This window comes from Lonchura striata, chromosome 1, assembly GCF_050655825.1.
Source record: "Lonchura striata isolate lonStrDom1 chromosome 1, ASM5065582v1, whole genome shotgun sequence".
In the NCBI taxonomy this organism is placed as follows: Eukaryota; Metazoa; Chordata; class Aves; order Passeriformes; family Estrildidae; genus Lonchura; species Lonchura striata.
The window spans coordinates 118,652,940-118,674,222 of record NC_140703.1 but is presented as its reverse complement, the minus strand read 5'-3'; the positions used below and the strand labels follow the sequence as shown (position 1 = coordinate 118,674,222).

Sequence of the window (21,283 nt, the reverse complement as noted above, 5' to 3'; positions counted from 1 at the left end):
GATTTCTACAGGAGTTTCCTTAGAGCGGTCAGGCTGATAGACTGAATGTTGTAGGTTCCTTCCAACCAAATCTTTGCCTTCCCATTCCCCTTTCCCCTTTCCCTTTTCCCTTCTCTTGCCTTCCCGTTTTCTCACTCTGCACAGCTCCTGCCAGGAGGGGACAGCCGGGGGGTCGGGCTCTGCTCCAGGAACAGGGAGAGGAGGAGAGGGAACGGCCTCAGGCTGGGCCAGGGCAGGCTCAGCTGGGACAGCAGCAGCAATTTCCCCATGGAAAGGGTGCTCAGGCCCTGGCAGGGGCTGCCCAGGGAGCTTTGCAGTGCCCATCCCTGCAGGTGTCCCCTGGAGGTGGCACTGAGTGCTCTGGGCTGGGGACAAGGTGGGCATGGGGCCCAGCTGGGACTCCCTGGGCTGGGAGGGCTTTGCCAGCCCCGGGATTTGGGATTCTGGGATTCATCGTCTGATGAACTCCATCCTATGACCTCAGCACTGACCGTGGGAGAAACAACAGAGGGAGATGGATGCTCCCACTCCTTTCTCACACCTGCTCAGCTGCAGCTCCTGCAGGGCTGAGGGCAGGGGGCAGTTCCAGGAGAGAAATGGTGCCTTCACCTGGAATCAGCACAAACCCCAGGGAAAGGCAAGGGAATCAGCCAAGTTCCTGTGGGAGTGACACCCGGGAGCCCCGTGCCCCACAGCCCTGCTGCCGAGGGAGTGAGCTCTGCAGGGGCAAACATTGACACAGCTAATGCCTGGCTTGGTCCATCAGGGAAATAACCCACGGGGGCTCGGGCAACGCCGAGGGCGCGGGGAGCGGGGCTGTGCAGGCAGCAGACTCCGCTTTTAGTGCACGGGATGGAAAATCAAACAGTCCCAGAGACATCTGCAAACAGCGGGTTTCGCTTGCCCGCCTTGAATGGAGAGGCCAGAGAGGTTCAGAGCACAGCCCGGCCGCCCCTGGCTGGGACCAGGCACAGCCCAACCTCTGCCAGGCTGAGAGCTGCATGTGAAAGAGCTCTGAAGCTCTTAGGCAGTGTCCAGAGGAGGGACACGAGGTGGGGAAGGTCCGGAGGGACCCCCGAGGTCCCTGGGGCAGCTCAGCCTGGAGCAGCCTGAGGTCAGAGCTCCCCGGGGCTGCAGGGACAGCTCCGATCTCTGCTCTGGGCCAGGGACAGCACCAGGGAGCGCCTGGGGCTGGGCCAGGCCAGCTCAGGCTGCAATCAGGGAAAGGCTCTTCCCCAGAGGTGCTGGCACTGCCCAGGGAATGGGCACGGCCCCGAGGCTGCCAGAGCTCCAGGAGCCTTTGGGCAGCGCTGCCAGGGATGCCCAGGGTGGGGTTGGTGGGTCTGGGCAGGGCACTGGGAGGTCCCTGGGGGTCCCTTCAGCTCAGGACATTCTGGGGTTCTGAATAACAACTGGGATGCAATACATTTGCCCTGATGGGGAAGGAGTGTCAGGCAAAGCTGAGAGACTCCTGCAGCTGGGTGGTCCCAAGGACAGCAGTGCCCAGCCCCCAGCCCCAGCACCACTGGACTCTTGGACAAGCAGGAGCCATTCCAGAGGGGAATCTTCCTCCCAGTCCTCCTCCAGCTGCCCATCCCCAGCACAGCCCACCAGCAGTGGCTGGCAGGGGCGAGGGCACAGCGTTACCTGTGGAGAGATCACTGCTCTGCCAAAGCAACCAAAAGTGTCACCGAAAGGCCCACTTTGATTTCTGGAGCATTCCCAGCTGCCCAAAGTGGGCCAGATGGATCCAGGTGCTTGCCAGGGACAGGGTCAGCTATGGTGGGTTCTGCAGGAGGATTTCCTTCCTAGAAAGAATTCATTCCAGGGTTTCCAGGCTGCCTGGCCACATCCAGATCAAGGAGGCAGGGTTGAGGTGCGTAAGTGGTGTATGAATTTCACGTTTTTCTTCACCTTGCTTCACAAAGTTTAAAGATACCAAAATTCCAGAATATAGAACCATAGAATCCCAGGCCAGTTTGGGTTGGGAGGGACCTTAAAGCTCACCCTGTTGCACCCCTGCCATGGGCAGGGACACCTTCCACCAGACCAGGTTGCTCCAAGGCCTTTCCAGCCTGGCCTGGAGCACTTCCAGGGATATAATTCGGAAAAGCTTTAGAAGATTCCATGTTTTGATTTCCTCAACAGATATTATGTTCTGCAGTTTGAAGTAGTTTCATGCTCATAAGGCCAAATGTGTCCATTCTCCTTTATCACTCTGTTTTAATGGGATTTTTTGAAAATATTGCAGCAGGCATCTCACTAACAACACAAGGAAATGAAGGCAGAGCTGTGAGGGGAGGCAGTAACAAAATTATGCTGCAATTCTGCAATGATTTCTTCAAAATAAATCACTGGAATGTCATCAAAGTGGTCAAAATTCAATCTGGCAAAACATTATCAGACGATTCTGCTTCCAGAAGGGACGGGAGAACGATCCAGGGGAATTTATAACCAGTGCATGAGCAGCTGTGATGCTGAGTGATCTCAGAACCTGTGCTGCCCATGCAGAGATGGTTTTGTGCTGTTTTCACAGACCAGCTGTACCTCAGGGGACCCTGGGGCTCTCACAGCTCCTGCCAGGAGGGGACAGCCGGGGGGAACAGGGACAGGAGAGAGGGAACGGCCTCAGGCTGGGCAGGGCAGGCTCAGCTGGGACAGCAGCAGCAATTTCCCCATGGAAAGGGTGCTCAGGCCTGGCAGGGGCTGCCCAGGGCAAAAACTGAGGGTTTATCTCTGCAGGGCCTAAAAAGCTCCAAACACTTCCCATGGTCCCAGCCCCAGGGACACCAGAGATGAAGCGTTTGGGATCTGGCCCGTGGGGCTGGGTTTGGTTTGAGCTTTCCTTGTTTGCACTGACAGCTCAGCTCAGCTCAGAGCAGGTGAGCTCCACCGCCGCACCACCATCACCTCCTGCCACGGGACCTTGGTCTTCTCAGGTAGCCCCAAGTCTGGGACACTCGGCGCAGATCTGGGGAAACTCAGAAGCTGCATTTTGGGAGGTTTCTCTCCTCATTTGAAAAGCCCTATGTCCCTTTATAGTGTCCCACGCCGTGTACTTGAAACCTGCATCATCCGCGGGCCTCACTGGTGCCTGCTGCATTCTCAGGCTGAGATCCATGTATGGAATCTGTTTACCCGGGCCAAGGGCTGCTCTGTCTGGCGGTGAGGAGATGGAGGCGTAAACAGAGGATTTGGTGTGCTCAGACTAGGTCAGAAAACACGGACAGCAGCCCATGTCCCATTCCCAGACACAGCAAGCTTCCCCAGTGAATGTGTGACTGCCCTCGGGACCGCACCGCTCCTGCTGGGTTACAAGGAAGTGCCCTGCACTTCCAAAGGACACTGAAATCCCAAAATACAGGAGCAGAGGAGTTCCGTGGCTGATCCTAAAACAATAAAGAGAACAAATATCTCAGTGGAATGCATCAGAGGCTCCCAGATCAGACTCTGTATCAGAGTCAGGCTCCTTAACTCCTTTAACTCCTTAGGACCCATTTTTTCTCTTGCAGAGCGGATGAAGTTTTACTGGTAAGAACATTGTGCTGCTGCAGACACTTTCCCTTCCTGGGAAGAAAAACTCTTTCCAATCCATCAGCACAAGCCCAGCTGAATCTCTGGGGGGCTGTGTGGGGTCAGCCGATACCAAAGGAATGTCGGACAAGGGACCAAACTGTGAGATTGGTACAAATGTTGATCAGAATAAGAATGAAGTGAGGCAGTGTCATTTATTCATCATCATAAAGAAATTTGGGTTGGAAAGGGACCTCACAGCCCACCCAGTGCCACCCCTGCCATGGCAGGGACACCTCCCACTGTCCCAGGCTGCTCCAGCCCCAGTGTCCAACCTGGCCTTGGGCACTGCCAGGGATCCAGGGGAATCTGGGAATTCCATCCCAGCCCTGCCCACCCTGCCAGGGAACAATTCCCAATTCCCAATCTCCCAGCCAGCCCTGCCCTCTGGCAGTGGGAGCCATTCCCTGGCTCCTGTCCCTCCATCCTTGTCCCCAGTCCCTCTGCAGCTCTCCTGGAGCCCCTCCAGGCCCTGGCAGGGCTCTGAGCTCTCCCTGGAGCTTCTCCTCTCCAGGTTGAACATTCCCAGCTCTGCCAGCCTGGCTCCAGACCAGAAACTTCACATCCCTGTGAGCATCCTGCAGCTCCTGAGCTGACCCCCGTGTGCTGGTGCTGGTGCGAAGGGGATGTTGACAGCTCAGACTGTTTGCTGGCAAAATGGAATTCGGGGATGGCAAATACAGTGTGCAGGTCCAGAGCTGAGGAAATGCAGGTGGGGGAAGGCAGTGACAGCTGGAAAGCACTTGTAGAAAAATTGGTCTGTCCATTATTGCTGTGGGCGCTGCTGTGGAAAGTCAAACAGAGCAGAGCAAACAGGCACTGCTGGGAAGGCTGGTGGGGCTGTCAATGATTAAAGGCAGACAGAGGATGGCTGGGAGCAGGGCCCAGCTGGAGAACAGGCGGGTGGGGGGCAGCTGGCAGGGTGGGAGCGGGGGAGAGCCCCGAGGGAGCGCGGGCACGGCCCCAGCAGGGCCAGCAGGGCCACCTGCCCCGATCTCTGCTCCCAGGAGAGCCCACCCGCAGTGTGCCCAGCTCTGGAGCCCAAGGCAGGGACGTGGAGGTGCTGGAGAGTCCAGAGGAGGCCATGGAGCTGCTCCAGGGCTGGAGCCCCTCTGGAAGCTCACGGTGATGTGAAGTTTCTGCTCTGGAGCCAGGCTGGGACAGCTGGGGGTTCTCACCAGGAGAGCACCTGGAGAACTTTAGGGTCCCTTCCAACCCAAACCAGTCTGGGATTCTGTGGTTTCCCTTTCTCTTTCACCTTTTCCACTCAGCTGCTAGGATAAGGAGCAGGCTGGGCTGAAACATTCCAGAGGATTGCAGAGGAGGAGACCAGCCCTGGGGAAGACTCGAGGAAAGGGCCTGGCAGGACCCTGCAGACAGGACAAAGCCACCAGGAATTTCCTTGCAGGGAGGATAATTTTACACCATTCCAGGCGTGGTTAAGCAGGAGGGATTGCCCTGGGATGGGGTGGAGCTCCTCAGTGGCCACTGGATGCTCTGAGAGGGGCAGCTCAGCAGCCCAGGTATGAACATGTCACTTATGCATGCCGAAAGTACCTGGGGAGCGTGGCCATGCACAGCCAGCCCCACACATCACAGGGAGATTTTGGGGGGCACTGCACACCCAGGGCCCCAGGAGCTCCATTCAGAGCAGCCTGTCCTCACTGGGAGCGTGACCTGGCTGCTGGGACAGATTTTCCTGATGTTCCCCAAAGGCCCATGGGCTGAGCAGATGATATCACGAATCAGGAAAAACGGCTCAGTCCCCTGCAGACCCTTCGAGGAGGCTGCAGTCACATTTCTGGGTTTGTGTCCCAGGTGACTCAGATTTCTGGGTTTGTGTCCACGGGCCGCCAGTTCTGGTCTCCATAACTGCAAAGATGTGACTCACTGGTTGTGCAGTGAGAGCTGAGGAGTCCAGAGGGTCACACAGCTCTGGGAACTGACAGCTTCATGGCCTGGGCTGAGCAGGGAGATCGCAAACAAAAACACGAGCCTGGGAACACTGTCTGTGTTCCTGCAGAGACCAAATCCCTGTTGGCAGGGAATCCCACTGGAAGCCTGCTCCCAGCAGCCTGGGCTCCGCTGTGCCCGCGGGGAGGGCAGCTCTGCCCTCTCGCTGCCCTTCCCAAAACGGGAGAGAGATAACGTGGATTGGCACAACCCATCCCTCGGTGGAGAGGAGCTGTGCCAGGGATGGGAAGGAACACAAGGAATTTCTTGCAGGAGGGGCATTGCCCATCAGCAAGCAGCCTGGAGAGGAGCAGCAGGAGGCGGCTGGTGTTAGGGAATGGCCCCTCTGCAGCTCCAGGCTGGAGAGGGGGAAGGAGGAATGCAAGGAGGGGTAGGGGGAATGCAAGGAGGGGTCCGGCTCTCCGGGTTAGCCCCGCAGCCGGTCTGGGAGCAGCAGGAGGAGGTGCGGGGGATCGGGGCTGTTTTCCAGCTGTGCACTGGGGGTGCAGGACAGGGGCCACCAGAAGAGGGGCAGTGGCCAGCAGCCTGGGGGCCAGCTGCTTCCCAAGCCTCTGGGTGACGGGCAGACTGTGTCACACCCTGGGGGGACGGTGACCAGGATGGCCCTGAGGATGGTCACACAGGACAGCAGGATGGCAGCGATCCCTCCTGGGTGAGGATGGTCACACAGGACAGCAGGATGGCCCTGAGAATGGTCACACAGGACAGCAGGATGGCAGCGATCCCTCCTGGGTGAGGATGGTCACACAGGACAGCAGGATGGCAGCGAGTCCCTCCTGGGTGAGGATGGTCACACAGGACAGCAGGATGGCCCTGAGGATTGTCACACAGGACAGCAGGATGGCAGCGATCCCTCCTGGGTGAGGATGGTCACACAGGACAGCAGGATGGCAGTGAGTCCCTCCTGGGTGAGGATGGTCACACAGGACAGTAGGATGGCCCTGAGGATGGTCACACAGGACAGCAGGATGGCAGCGAGTCCCTGCTGGGTGACGATGACAGCACTCAGCCTGTTCCAGCTGCTGGCCACACGTGCCCACAGCCTCACAAGCCTGGGACAGTGGGGGGTGTCCCTGCCTTGGCAGGGTGGCACTGGGTGGGCTCTGAGGTCTCTCTCCTGACCCAAACTGGGATTCCATGACTGTGATCGATGAAGGGAAAGGCACAGAGGAGCAGCCTCAGGATCACCACCGCCAGGGCTGTGCACAGCAGCAGAGACAACAAGTGACAGCAGTGGGACATTTAAGTGTCTTCCCCTGCTGCAGTCCCCTTTAAATACCCACATTTTTAGGAGTCTGGTGCACCTTTGGGAAGTGCCCCAACGCTTCTCAGCAGCACAAAGAGGCTGGGTGTCCCTGGCTGGGGTAGGAGGAGAGCTGGGATGGAGCCCGGGAGATCAGCCTGGGAATGGGGCTGGCTGCCCCGCTGGCTCCTGAGGGACGAGGCACCCGGCAGGGGAGGGAAGGGACGGTGGGGGGAAAGGAAAAGGCAGGGAAAAGTCATGTTTGAAGAGTCCATGCTGAACTCACTGGGGTGGCACCACGAGAGATAACATCTCCCTCAGAGAGGAGGTGCAGCCCCATTGGGTCTGTGCTGATTCCTTCCCTTTGGTTTCAGTTTGGCAGAGGTTGATGTTTTAGGGAGCTTTATCGGCAAGACCTGCGGGTCAATTATTGAAACCAAGGGAAGGAAAATGCCATCTGTACTTCTTGGCTCCAACAAGATTAAATGGAAAGGAAGAAATGTGGAGGCTCAAATAAGAGAAAATCTGAATCCCAGAATCCCAGGATCCCTGGGGCTGGCAAAGCCCTCCCAGCCCAGGGAGTCCCAGCTGGGCCCCATGCCCACCTTGTCCCCAGCCCAGAGCACTCAGTGCCACCTCCAGGGGACACCTGCAGGGATGGGCACTGCAAAGTTCCCTGGGCAGCCCCTGCCAGGGCCTGAGCACCCTTTCCATGGGGAAATTGCTGCTGCTGTCCCAGCTGAGCCTGCCCTGGCCCAGCCTGAGGCCGTTCCCTCTCCTGCTGTCCCTGTTCCTGGAGCAGAGCCCGACCCCCCGGCTGTCCCCTCCTGGCAGGAGCTGTGAGAGCCACAAGGTTCCCCTGAGCCTCCTTTGCTCCAGGCTCAGCCCCTTCAGCTCCCTCAGGAACTCTCCAGCCCCTTCCCAGCTCCCTCAGGAACTCTCCATTCCCTTCCCAGCTCCCTCAGGAACTCTCCAGCCCCTTCCCAGCTCCCTCAGGAACTCTCAATTCCCTTCCCAGCTCCCTCAGGAACTCTCCAGCCCCTTCCCAGCTCCCTCAGGAACTCTCCATTCCCTTCCCAGCTCCCTCAGGAACTCTCCAGCCCCTTCCCAGCTCCTCAGGAACTCTCCATTCCCTTCCCAGCTCCCTCAGGAACTCTCCAGCCCCTTCCCAGCTCCCTCAGGAATTCTGCAGCCCCTTCCCAGCTCCCTCAGGAACTCTCCAGCCCCTCCCAGCTCCGTTACCAGCCCCTCCAGGTCTGTCTTTCTCAGAGGGACACTGCAGATGAAATGATGCTCTGCCTGCCCTGGGGCTGTCAGAGAGCCCCCAGCACACCCCAGTCCCTCAGTGAGGTGCTGCAGCCTCGGAGCCCGGGCAGCAGCTGCGGTGCCCAGCCCCAGGAGGCACCGGGGGCAGCCAGGGCATGTGCAGGGCAGTGTTCTGAGCAGGGTGTCTGTAGTGCAGGTGCCTCAGTGCCCGCTGCAGCCTCCAGCTGAGCAGCTGCTGCTGGCTCGGCCCCGCTCAGCCCTCCCCAGGGCTGGCCAGGGGAAGGTCTGGGTCTCTGAGTTAACCCTTGTCGCATAACTGGGGAGCACAGATTGATTCAAATTTGTCTCGGACTCCTCACAGAATCTCAGACTGGTTTGGGTGAGAAGGAACCTTAAATCCCACCCAGTGCCACCCCTGCCATGGCAGGGACCCCTCCCACTGTGCCAGGCTGCTCCAGCCCCAGTGTCCAACCTGGCCCTGGGCACTGCCAGGGATCCAGGGGCAGCCAGCACCTACTCATGAGCCACTTGAGAGAACGAGGGGAATTTGTAATTATTTCCCCAGGTGGACTTTTAGGGTCCCTTTTAACCAGAATCAGCACAGAAAGGTTTGAAGGGACCATAAGGATCGCCCAGTTCCCCTCCTGCCCCAAGCCCAGCTGTAGATATGACATCTAAAGGAATATTTAGCAAAGCAATGTGCTCCCAGCACTTTCCTTACACCCTGTTTTTGCTTCTGCCAGAGACTTCTGTAAATTCTGCCTTGGATCAAGCCCTCACAGAAATTGCCCTTTCAGAGGAGCATCTTCCCCGTTCCCTTCAGGCAGCCCAGCTGTACTTGCCCAGGAGCCAGCAGAGGACAGAGGGGACCAGGGCTAGCCCTGGTACTCACAGGGCTGCATTTGAGCAGCCACAAAACCTGCAGGGCTCCCCAGGGACTCACAGCTCAGTCTTTGTCCTCCAGGGTGTGAGCACCACAGGAATGCCTACAAGCTTTTCCTTGTCTTCTCTCAATAAACAGCACCATTCCAAATTGGAAGGAGAGAGAGATTTGGGGCAGTGGAGGAAGGAAAAAAGTAGCAAAAATGATGTACACAGGAAATGCAGAGGTTTTCACCCTGCTCTATGCAAATTTTGCATTTGGGAAGTGAAGTGATCCAGCCCTGGTGCCTTCCTCCCCTGGCTGCCCCGTGCAGCTCCCTCATTTATACCAAGGGAGACTTTATATCTGTGTATTTGCACGTGGGTCTATATCATATTTAGAGAGAGATACAGAGAGAGGGCGGGACTACACACCAGGAAACAAGAGCAAAATCCCCAAAAGGCTTCTGCAGACAGAGCAGAGATCAAGAAAGCAGTCACAGGATTCACGGAACCATCTCGGAATCACAGAATGGTTTGGGTGGGAAGGCACCACAAAGCTCATTTCCTTCCTCCCCACCTCCCACGGTTCACTCCTCCTGATTCATAACCACAAATGGGTTTTTGGTTTTTTTATAATGTGATGAGTTTCACACGGAGAGGGTGAGTGATGGGGTACAGAGCTGGAGGTGGTGGGGAGTTCCCACTGGCCATGGGGGAGCCTCCAGCTGCCTGTTCCACACCTCGGAGAGGGCACAGCCCAGGGCTCTGAGTGCTCCAGGGCCTGGGGGGCTCCAGGAGAGCTGCAGAGGGACTGGGGACAAGGATGGAGGGACAGGAACAGGGAATGGTTCCCACTGCCAGAGGGCAGGGCTGGGTGGGAGATTGGGAATTGGGAATTGTTCCCTGGCAGGGTGGGCAGGGCTGGGATGGAATTCCCAGAGCAGCTGTGGCTGCCCCTGGATCCCTGGCAGTGCCCAGGGCCAGGTTAGAGCAGCCTGGGGCAGTGGGAGGTGTCCCTGCCATGGCAGGGGTGGCACTGGGTGGGCTGTGAGATTTCAAATCATTTTGTGATCCTATGATAAAACCAGGACAAGAGCAGACAGCCTCAGGCTGGGCCAGGGCAGGCTCAGCTGGGACAGCAGCAGCAATTTCCCCATGGAAAGGGTGCTCAGGCCCTGGCAGGGGCTGCCCAGGGAGCTTTGGAGTGCCCATCCCTGCAGGTGTCCCCTGGAGGTGGCACTGAGTGCTCTGGGCTGGGGACAAGGTGGGACTCCCTGGGCTGGGAGGGCTTTTCCAGCCTTTCTGATCGCAGAGTCTGGCATTCTGCACAGCTTTGGGGAGGTCCTGGCCCCACCTGTCCACCTCACCATGGGCAACGTCCACACCCTGTTGCCCACTGTGCCCACCCCATCACCTGTGGCCTGAGGAGCAAGCAGATGCACAGAAGGATCCTGGCTCCCGTTTCCATTTTCACGGCAGAAGCTCCCACAGGGACCCCACTGGGAAGGTTGGGGATGGGGAGGGGCTCTCAGCACAGAGAACTGTGATTTAGGCTGCTCATCCTGCAGCAAACCATGCACTGGGGCTGCAGGAAGGGCTGCAGGACAGGGATGCAGGACAGGGATGCAGGACAGGGCTGCAGGACAGGGATGCAGGACAGGGATGCAGGACAGGGATGCAGGACAGGGATGCAGGACAGGGCTGCAGGACAGGGATGCAGGACAGGGATGCAGGACAGGGCTGCAGGACAGGGATGCAGGAAGGGATGCAGGACAGGGATGCAGGAGGGGCTGCAGGAGGGGCTGCAGCAGCCCAGCAGCTGCTGGGTTTTGGGGCTCTCGAAGCCCGTCAGGAACCCTTGGCTGGGACTGCTCCTTCCCTTGCAGCACATCCCTGAGCGACTGTCAGACAGACAGCACAAAGCATTCATCTACAATTAACCACTGTGCCATCCTTCTCTTGCTTTTAATCACTGCCTATAATCTGGAAATTTATTTTTGGAAGAAGAAAATCAATAACACTTTGTGGAGGCAGAAAGTTCTAGCACAAACCCAATTAAGATTTTCATTTCCTGAATTAGGAACAAATTAACTCATTATCCACACAGCAAAATCCTATTTGCAAACAGCAGCTCGAGACGTTTGTGGGGAGGTGTTTTGGGGTGGGTGTTGGCAATGGGGGGTGCAGGGTGCCCAGGGGGGAGCTCTGGGCTGTCCTCTGCCAGGCACAGCTGGTTCCACACGGATCAGGAACTGACCCATCACAAAATCACGGAATGCCAGATGGGTTTGGGATGTGAGTGACCTCAGAGCCCACCCAGTGCCACCCTGCCACGGCAGGGACACTTCCCCCTGTGCCAGGCTGCTCCAGGCAGAAAATGTCAAACAGAGCAGGTGCACCCCTGAAGGGCCCCACCTGAGCAGGTACACCCGCACAGGAATGAGCCCACACTGAGTTTGAGTGTCCAGTTCATCACTCATCTCCCAGCATCTCAAATCCCCCGTGATCCCTCATATCCAGTGCTCTGGGTATAGGGAGGTTCACAAAAAGCTTCAAAACAACCCATTTCCATCCTTTCCTGTATGTGCAAAGCTCAGTTCCTGCACAACTAAATTGGGAACCTCCCACAGGTGTGAAAAAAGACTATTTATATTTTATTTTTATATATATATATATATACTTTTATATATATATCTATCTATATATGTATGTATGTATGTATTTAAATATTGTATTTATATTTTCTCCTTCCCTGGCCGTGGGCTCTGAGCTGGAGAAAGAGCTGCTGAGGACACCTTGGGGGAAGCAAACACAGACCCTACAAAACCCTGGGACCCTCAGGGCAGCAGGGGCCACCTGGGTGCGGGGATTTCTTACCTGCAGGGATGGCAAGAGCTGGATCAGGGATTCAACAGTAAAACAGGCCAGACTTGCTCTTGTGCCTCGTGAGGAACCACCTTTGCTATCAGTACAGATTTATAAATATTCCAGTTCTGCAGTTTCTTCTTCTAAGACTTGGGGGAAATAAAGGAGGTAGGTACATTAAATCGGTGGAAATATTATGGATTTCATTATCTTCAGCATGTCTCAGAGCTGCTGATTTGTGTTTGATCTGTGAATCAGCTCTGCAGCAGCCCCACACATCAATAACTAATTCAGGCAACAGAAATTATGCCGAAGTCATTGGAGGACAAACACAACTGAAAAAACAGATTAAAAAATCAGTGTTCTCCTGTTTGTGCTCTTCCCCATGAGCTGGAGCTGGTCTCCCTCAGAATCCCAAATCCCTGGGGCTGGCAAAGCCCTCCCAGCCCAGGGAGTCCCAGCTGGGCCCCATGCCCACCTTGTCCCCAGCCCAGAGCACTCAGTGCCACCTCCAGGGGACACCTGCAGGGATGGGCACTCCAAAGCTCCCTGGGCAGCCCCTGCCAGGGCCTGAGCACCCTTTCCATGGGGAAATTGCTGCTGCTGTCCCAGCTGAGCCTGCCCTGGCCCAGCCTGAGGCCGTTCCCTCTCCTCCTGTCCCTGTTCCTGGAGCAGAGCCCGACCCCCCGGCTGTCCCCTCCTGGGACACTTCCACTGTGCCAGGCTGCTCCAGCCCCAGTGTCCAACATGGCCTTGGGCACTGCCAGGGATCCAGGGCAGCCCCAGCTGCTCTGAGAACTCCATCCCAGCCCTGTCCACCCTGCCAGGGAACAATTCCCAATTCCCAATCTCCCACCCAGCCCTGCCCTCTGGCAGTGGGAGCCATTCCCTGGCTCCTGTCCCTCCATCCTTGTCCCCAGTCCCTCTGCAGCTCTCCTGGAGCCCCTCCAGGCCCTGGCAGGGCTCTGAGCTCTCCCTGGGGCTTCTCCTCTCCAGGTTGAGCATTCCCAGCTCTGCCAGCCTGGCTCCAACACTTCCACATCCAGCCCAGGTTAAAATACTCCCCTGCATGGCCTTGTTTGGTGCTGGGACAGACCTCACCCCCGCAGTGGGAGTAGTGCATTTGTTTATCATTTCTCTTCCTGGCTATTCCCCCAGCAGCTTCTCCCCCATGATGATTCAGTCCCTCAAGTCCCAGCAGTGATTAGGGACATCAGCTTCCCCAAGACATTTAAATATTTCCATGCAGGTTTTTGCAGCTGGAGGCGCTGCCTGTGGGACAGAAGCAGCACCTGCAGATGTGGCAGCTACAGGCAGGATCAGGTCACCCATCATCCTGGGTATGTATCTTTTACTTTTAACCTGGCATTGGGGCAGTATTTTTAAGAGCAAAGCCACGCTCTGAGCCAAACTTCAGCCAAATCAAGGTGGAATATGTAAGAATGCACCCAGAAAACTGCTGGGCAGCAGTGCAATACATCGAAGTGGGCTTTGGCTCTGATGGAGGCAATGAGCTGCTTCATCACCTCCAGGCATCCCCGATTTAGCGAATTTTATGGTCAAGACCTGCCAGGCACACATCTGCAACCACCACTGGCTGCCTCATTGAGGTTCATTACAACAGCGCTAATTACCCGGCTCTTCCTTAGTTAAACCCACCTGAAACAAGCTGCAGGCACGCAGGTGTGACGTCTGCCAGTCCTGTCACCTGGCTGGCCTGCGGTTCCCAGCTCCAGTCCAGCCCTGGTGCTTGCACACACCCAGGCATGGCAAACATGACTGGGAGGAGAATGGATGGTTGGGAAAGTGCTGAGCTCCAGTGAGATACCGGCTTGTAGCAAGGGAAAAAGGCAGGACGGGCGATTTGGGGTGAGTTCAGAGTCACAGCAGTGGGGAGCCCAAACCCACCTGGCTGTGCCCTCCTGCCAGGGAGCTCTGAGAGCCAGAAGGGCCCCTGAGCCCGAAGGGGCAGCTTCACACAGGGCTGGGACCTGGCCCTGGACACCTCTGTGTGTGTGTGGCCCTGAGGAGAGTCAGTTTAGATGGGAATTGGGCTGGAATTTTCCCTGGGAGGGTGCTGAGGGGCTCCGGCTGCCCCTGGATCCCTGGCAGTGCCCAAGGCCAGGTTGGACACTGGGGCTGGAGCAGCCTGGGACAGTGGGAGGTGTCCCTGCCATGGCAGGGGTGGCACTGGGTGGGATTTAGGGCCACTCCCAACCCAAACCAGTCTGGGATTCTGCGATAAGGAAATAAGGCTGGAGCAGCGCTGTGAAGGACCCAGTAAAGCTGAGCCTGGCCGAGCAGCATTATTTAATAACCTGGAGGGCTTTGTCACTGAGGATGAGGTGCAGAAACTGCTGCCAGAGGATCGAGTACCTCCGAGAGGGAGGAGGGAGGGAGGAGCTGTTTTTTCCCAAGCTCAGGATTACAGGATCTCAGACGTGTTTGCCCTTTCCAAACAAACAATTCCGGCATGAGATGTGTTTCCTGCTGGGTTGGCTTGTGCCAGCTGCCAGAGGGGTCACAGCTGCCAGGCTGGAAACAGAGTCCTCTGAGCAATAAACCATCACCACCACCATCATCTGGGCAGCCTTGTCACAATATTGGCTTTGCAGTGCTCAGCCTCACATGGCCAGTGACGATGGCTGAGCCAGGCAGAAAAACCTCTTGGTTTGAGTTCCTGACTGGAGCCAGGCTGGAAAACCTCTTGGTTTGAGTTCCTGACTGGAGCCAGGCTGGAAAACCTCTTGGTGTGAGTTCCTGACTGGAGCCAGGCTGGAAAACCTCTTGGTTTCAGTTCCTGACTGGAGCCAGGCTGGAAAACCTCTTGGTGTGAGTTCCTGACTGAAGCCAGGCTGGAAAACCTCTTGGTGTGAGTTCCTGACTGGAGCCAGGCTGGAAAACCTCTTGGTGTGAGTTCCTGACTGGAGCCAGGCTGGAAAACCTCTTGGTGTGAGTTCCTGACTGGAGCCAGGCTGGAAAACCTCTTGGTTTGAGTTCCTGACTGGAGCCAGGCTGGAAAACCTCTTGGTTTGAGTTCCTGACTGGAGCCAGGCTGAAGAACATGTTGATTTGTGTTCCTGACTGGAGCCAGGCTGGAAAACCTCTTGTTTTTTTTTCCTGACTGGAGCCAGGCTGAAAAACCTCTTGGTTTTTGTTCCTGACTGGAGCCAGGCTGGAAAACCTCTTGGTTTGTGTCGTGGGGAGGACTCAAAGTGACTTAGAGGAGAGATTAAACTGTTTTGGGGTCAAGGAAGTCAAATGCCTGGAAAGCCGAGGGGATGAGGTCTGGTCCTTTGGAATTTTGGCTAAGGCAGAGGATACAAGTGCCTGAGAAAATTGCATCCCATCCCCAAAGTGCCAGCAGCCCGGTTTAACCCTTCCATGTCTGTGTTCCCTGGGAAACAGGACGAGTCTCAGCGTTTCCTGCTTGTGCCAAGGGCTGGAGGGGAGGCAGGACACACACCACTGGTTTTCTTCTCCCACAGGGACAGGGACCCCGAGGTGGGATGCCCACCCAGAGAGGGGCTCCAGCGAGGTGGTTTGGGGCTCCAGCAGGACCCGCAGCTGACGGTGCTGCTCCACTCAGGGCTGCAGGCAGGGAAAGCCCAGCCCGTGTGCAGGAGCAGCCGCTCTCCCAGCAGCAATCCCCTGGGCAGCACCTGCTGATTTTCTGCCCCTCCTGCTGCTGCTGCTGCACGGGCACGTCCCGGCGCCCAGGCGGGGTCACACGGGCCACCCGGCCCAGAACACGCTGTGGTTTCCACCTGCACAGCTGCGTGGTGAGCAGAGTCTGCTGAGCTCGTCCTCCGAGTGCTCGGGGTCTCCTTCTCCCACCTGAGGTTCTTCTCCTGGTGGAAAAGAAATGTGCTCAGCCCCGAGTCTGTAACTGCCGGGCTGCTGAGGAGGGATGGAGGGAGGCAGCAGCCAGGGGCCAGGATGGGATGGGAAATTGGGGTGGGATGGGATGGGATGGGATGGGAGGGGATGGGAAATTGGGATGGGGTGGGGTGGGATGGAATAATGGGATGGGATGGGAGGTAACTCCCATGTGTTTGGGCTAAGAGCGTGGGAGTTTGTGCCTTGCCAGGGACAGCCTGCTGTGTTCTGGAACACTCCTGGTGCGTGATCCTCCAGGTGAGTCTGGTGTGCCAGCACTGCCTGGTCTTTGCTGCTTCCTGGGGAGAAGCAGCAGGAATATTTTCAGCACAAATGAAGGTGTAAATCCTGCCCACCACACTCAGACTCTTCTTGTCCCTCCAGAGAAGTTCTCTGCCGTGTCTGTGTTACCTTCAAGCTTCTCCCATCTGAATAAACCCTCAGAAATAGGTGTTTTCTTCTGCCTGCCTTTGCAGGCTTCTGTCATGGGCAGATGACAGAAGGCAGAGCAGCAAAAGGGAATGTCATGATCACATTTAATGTCCCAGAGCACTTTTTTGCTCTACAAATTTGGAGGAATTTCCTGTGCTGGCCCCATTGAGGGAAGCCAGGGCTGGAAGCTGACCTTGGTCTCCTTGTTCTCTCCTCCTGCAGCTCATTTCAGGATGTCAGCTGAGCCCTGGCAAGCAACCAAAAAAGGAATAAGCCCTTCACAAGCAACAGACTAAAACTCCCTTGGTTATCCCTGGTGGCACAAACTGAAACATGAACTTCTTCCCTGCATTTCTGACCCATTTTCCCTACTTTGTGATCACAGAATCCCAAATCCCTGGGGCTGGCAAAGCCCTCCCAGCCCAGGGAGTCCCACCTTGTCCCCAGCCCAGAGCACTCAGTGCCACCTCCAGGGGACACCTGCAGGGATGGGCACTGCAAAGCTCCCTGGGCAGCCCCTGCCAGGGCCTGAGCACCCTTTCCAGGAAGAAAGGATGATATTTTGTTTCACACATCATCATAATTATGTGGATTCCTGATCTGGCTCTTGCACTGATGCAGAGTCTCCATCTTATCCCCCTGGTACCTCGGGACTCAGAATTTGGTGTATATTTTCAAACACACATGAAGATTCTCCTGAATGGCTTCTGATTCCTTCAACAGGAGCTCCTCCTCCATCCTGGTGGGTGTCCTGGAAGCTTTCTCCACCTGCCTGGGCATCCTTTTCTGCTTGGCCAGTATCCAAACTGCCATTCTTACACTGCTGAATTCTGATTCTCTGCATATTTTTTTAGGTAAAAATAGGACTAGAGTTTAAAAAAACGGAACAAATAAACATCAAACCTTTTAAGTAAACTTGGAAATTACTGCAAAGGAGTTGACTTGTTTCTGATTGTATAATTAATCTATAAGTAGCTGAACACACATTTTCTGTAATACAAACTAGGATTTCAGCCATGGATAATGTTCTTTATGCCCTGGCACAAGAGCAGGTATGGGGACAGAAAGGTACAGAGCTGGGGGCTCCCAGCAGAATTTGTGAAATGGGCTGGATCACATCAGGGGCGCCAGTCAGGACTGGAGCAGAGGATGAGGAGGCAGGGCACTGCCACCCTGGTTAGGTGTTAGGAAGAACAGGTGCCCAGGGCCAGGCTGGCCACTGGGGCTGGAGCAGCTGGCACAGTGGGAGGTGTCCCTGCCACGGCACGGGTGGCCCTGGGTGGGATTTGGGGTCCCTTCCCAGCCCAAACCAGTCTGCTCTGTGATTTATGGTGCCTCTGACAGCTCCACTATGAGGTCTCTGGGTCACCTGGCTCTGGTGCTTCCCAGGAGATCCCTGTGGCAGCTCCTCAGCTGAGGGCAGCGGGCAGAGCAGCTCTCTCAGGTTCCTGCTGGAGAAACCTCCAGCGGGCAGAAAATGGGATTGGGTTTGTTCGGCTGCAGCTGCTTCCTGCAGCCCCGTTGATTGCTCTAATTTAATTTGGTTCCAAGCCTTTCAATCTCTATTGACGGGATCACCTGGGCTCTGACACCAGGGTGACAATGGCAGCCCATGCCTCAGTGTCCCTGCTCCCCAGGGATCATCCCGGGGTGACAATTGCAGCCCATCCCTCAGTGTCCCTGCTCCCCAGGCAGGGTGACAATTGCAGCCCATGCCTCAGTGTCCCTGCTCCCCAGGGATTATCTCAGGGTGACAATTGCAGCTCGTCCATCCCATGGTGTCCCTGCTCCCCAGGGATTATCCCGGGAAGTGCCCGCGAATGGGGCAGGGCCCACCAGAGACCTCTGGAGATGCTTTTCCTGTCATACCAATGACCCGAGCCAGCGGCTGGTTGGTTTTTATTTTTACAGAGGGTGTTTAACATCGTTTAAAGCTGCCAGTCAAATAAATGACATTAAGAAATAAAGTTCTCTGATTGTCTTTCTCGCAGGGAGGCTGGGACCTCCCTGCTCCATGCAGGGGACAGATGCCTTTGTCTGCTTTTGTTTGACTTCTCCACTTAACAGCTTCCAACTCCTATCAGGTCACAGAACGTGACAATGTGCAAAAAAGCCTCAATAAGAGAGACAGGGAACTGTGAGGGGAGATGAGGAAGTGCCGTGCTCTGGGCCTTCCGTTTGTGTTGATTTTATAGCTTTTCGTTTCCCAAGGACTCTGCCGTAAGGGATCTCTGCCAAGGGAAGGCAGGAGGAGGATGCCAAGCCGGGAGGAGCAGACAGACAGTGTTAAAGCAGGAGGTTATAACCCTGAGGGGATCAGCCCCTGTGTGCCAGTCAGTGGGTGGATATTCTCCCCCACCTCTGCATGCCCTGACTAACCCGGACACTCCAATTTCTTCCAGGCAAGCATAACTGAGTAAATCCTGCGAGGTCCAGAGGGGGAAAATTCGGTGTAACTGGAGGGGGTTGACAGGACCTGCTCTGCATGGTTTGGCCTTCAGCCCCACACACGGGCAAGGGTGGAGCAGGGGCAGAAGCGTTTGAACTGGGCTCTGCATGGTGGGATCCCAGCCGGAGCTGCAGTGGTGCCGTGTCCCCCGGGCCAGGGAGCAGCAGGGAGCAGCCTTTCCCGGCTGCACTTTCTGTCAGCCAGCTTCACCCAAGTTCTTGGGGTGGCTCAGATTCAGAGGGGCAGGAAAAGATTTCTGCCATCCCAGACCAGCTGTGAAGCTGAGAGCAGTGAATGGTCCCCCAGGGAGGTCCAGCTCTCCAGAAAGGGAACCTAGACCTGCCTGATGCTGACACGGCACTGCCAAATCACAGGAAACCAAAGGGCCAGTGCAGATGGGTTTGGGCAACTGTTCCTTGGGCCAATGCACTCCTCCTTTCCAAGATACCACTTGGAAATTGTGGAATTCCAGGATGGTTTGTGTTGGGAGGGGCCTTAAAGCCCACCCAGTGCCACCCCTGCCATGGCAGGGACACCTCCCACTGTGCCAGGCTGCTCCAGCTCCAGTGTCCAACCTGGCCTTGGGCACTGCCAGGGATCCAGGGGAATCTGGGAATTCCATCCCAGCCCTGCCCACCCTGCCAGGGAGGGATCTCTTCCCAATATCCCATCAACATCTCTCCTCTGTTAATGAAAGCCATTCCCCCTTGTCCCATCACTGTCCATGGATGCCCACCATACCCAAGTGTCTCCTGTCCTGGAGAGCCCAGCACAGGAGCCAGCAGTGCAGGTATGGCCTGTCCAGGGGTGGGCAGGAGGGAAGGTCCATCTCCTGTCCTGCTGGCAGTGCTCCTGCTGCTGTCCCCAGGTGTCCCCAAGGCCCTTCCCTGCTGCTGGCCAGCCCGAGCCCAGGAGGGACAGCAGAGTAGTGAGCCTCAGGATAATTCCAGCTGAGCCTCAGGACAATTCCAGCTGAGCCTCAGGACAGTTCCAGCTCTGAGCCTCAGGACGATTCCTGCTCTGAGCCTCAGGATAATTCCAGCTGAGCCTCAGGATAATTCCAGCTGAGCCTCAGGACAGTTCCAGCTCTGAGCCTGAGGATAATTCCAGCTCTGAGCATCAGGATGATTCCAGCTGAGCCTCAGGACAATTCCAGCTGAGCCTCAGGACAGTTCCAGCTCTGAGCCTCAGGATAATTCCAGCTGAGCCTCAGGACAATTCCAGCTGAGCCTCAGGACAATTCCAGGTGAGCCTCAGGACAATTCCAGCTCTGAGCCTCAGATCAATTCCAGCTCTGAGCCTCAGGACAATTCCAGCTGAGCCTCAGGACAGTTCCAGCTCTGAGCCTCAGGACAATTCCAGGTGAGCCTCAGGACAATTCCAGCTCTGAGCCTCAGGACAATTCCAGCTGAGCCTCAGGACAATTCCAGGTGAGCCTCAGGACAATTCCAGCTCTGAGCCTCAGATCAATTCCAGCTCTGAGCCTCAGGACAATTCCAGCTCTGAGCCTCAGGACAATTCCAGCTCTGAGCCTCAGGATGATTCCAGCTGAGCCTCAGGATGATTCCAGCTGAGCCTCAGGACAGTTCCAGCTGAGCCTCAGGACGATTCCAGCTCTGAGCCTCAGGACAATTCCAGCTGAGCCTCAGGACAATTCCAGCTCTGAGCCTCAGGATGATTCCAGCTGAGCCTCAGGACAGTTCCAGCTCTGAGCCTCAGGACAGTTCCAGCTGAGCCTCAGGACAATTCCAGCTGAGCCTCAGGATGATTCCAGCTCTGAGCCTCAGGACAGTTCCAGCTCAGCCTCAGGACGATTCCAGCTCTGAGCCTCAGGACAGTTCCAGCTGAGCCTCAGGATGATTCCAGCTCTGAGCCTCAGGACAGTTCCAGCTCTGAGCCAGGGCTCGCTGGTTTTTAACTCCTCCTGCTCAGTGTTCAAAGCAAGCAGTTGAGCCCTGCAGGTTTCAGCAAGTCCAGCACCGGCTGCTTGGGGCCCAGACTGGGCCAGAGCCCAGCTCCCACCCATCCTCCTGCCTGGAGCAGCCCAGAACCTGCACCATCCCTCCAGCACAGCCATGGACCAGCCCAGAACCTGCACCGTGCCTCCACCACGGCCATGGAGCAGCCCAGAACCTGCACTGTCCCTCCACCACAGCCATAGTCCAGCCTCAGGTCACTCAGAATTAATGTTTATTTAATTCCTGCTAAATTAGCACTGCCCAGCAGCATTTCCTTGTGTCCTGCAGTGTCCAACCTTCTGGGAGCTGCAGCACAAAGGGTCCTGTTTGGTCCCATCCCCCGGGGCTGCCAGTGGCACAGCTTTCCCCATTTTACCGGGGCACTTTCGGCCCCTAAAACTGCCTCAGCTGGGCTGGGTTTGGGGAGGGCACCTTTGGCTTCTCCAGGAAAGATTCTGCTTGACTCGTGCTGCCGGCAGCAGGAGCTGCCCCGCACGGATCCGCCCCGGGGAGGGAGGGAGGGAGGGAGGGAGGGATGCAGGGATGAGGGATGAGGGATGGAGGGATGAGGGATGGAGGGATGGAGGGATGGAGGGATGGAGGGATGGAGGAACAGAGGGATGGAGGGATGAGGGATGGAGGGACGGAGGGATGGAGGGATAGAGGGACAGAGGGATGGAGAGATGGAGGGATGGAGGGATGAGGGAACAGAGGGACGGAGGGATGGAGGGATGGAGGGACGAGGGATGGAGGAACAGAGGGATGGAGGGATGGAGGGAT

The 21,283-nt window shown here is 56.6% G+C and overlaps 1 long non-coding RNA gene across 1 annotated transcript; it reads left to right on the top strand.

The window, feature by feature from the left end:
• The first annotated feature begins 12,993 nt into the window (after positions 1 to 12,993).
• LOC146768868 (uncharacterized) lies at positions 12,994 to 18,093 on the top strand. The gene is made up of 3 exons (XR_014957382.1): positions 12,994 to 13,125; positions 15,274 to 15,922; positions 16,319 to 18,093. It is a non-coding gene; the product is annotated as an uncharacterized LOC146768868 (long non-coding RNA).
• Positions 18,094 to 21,283: the final 3,190 nt, after the last annotated feature.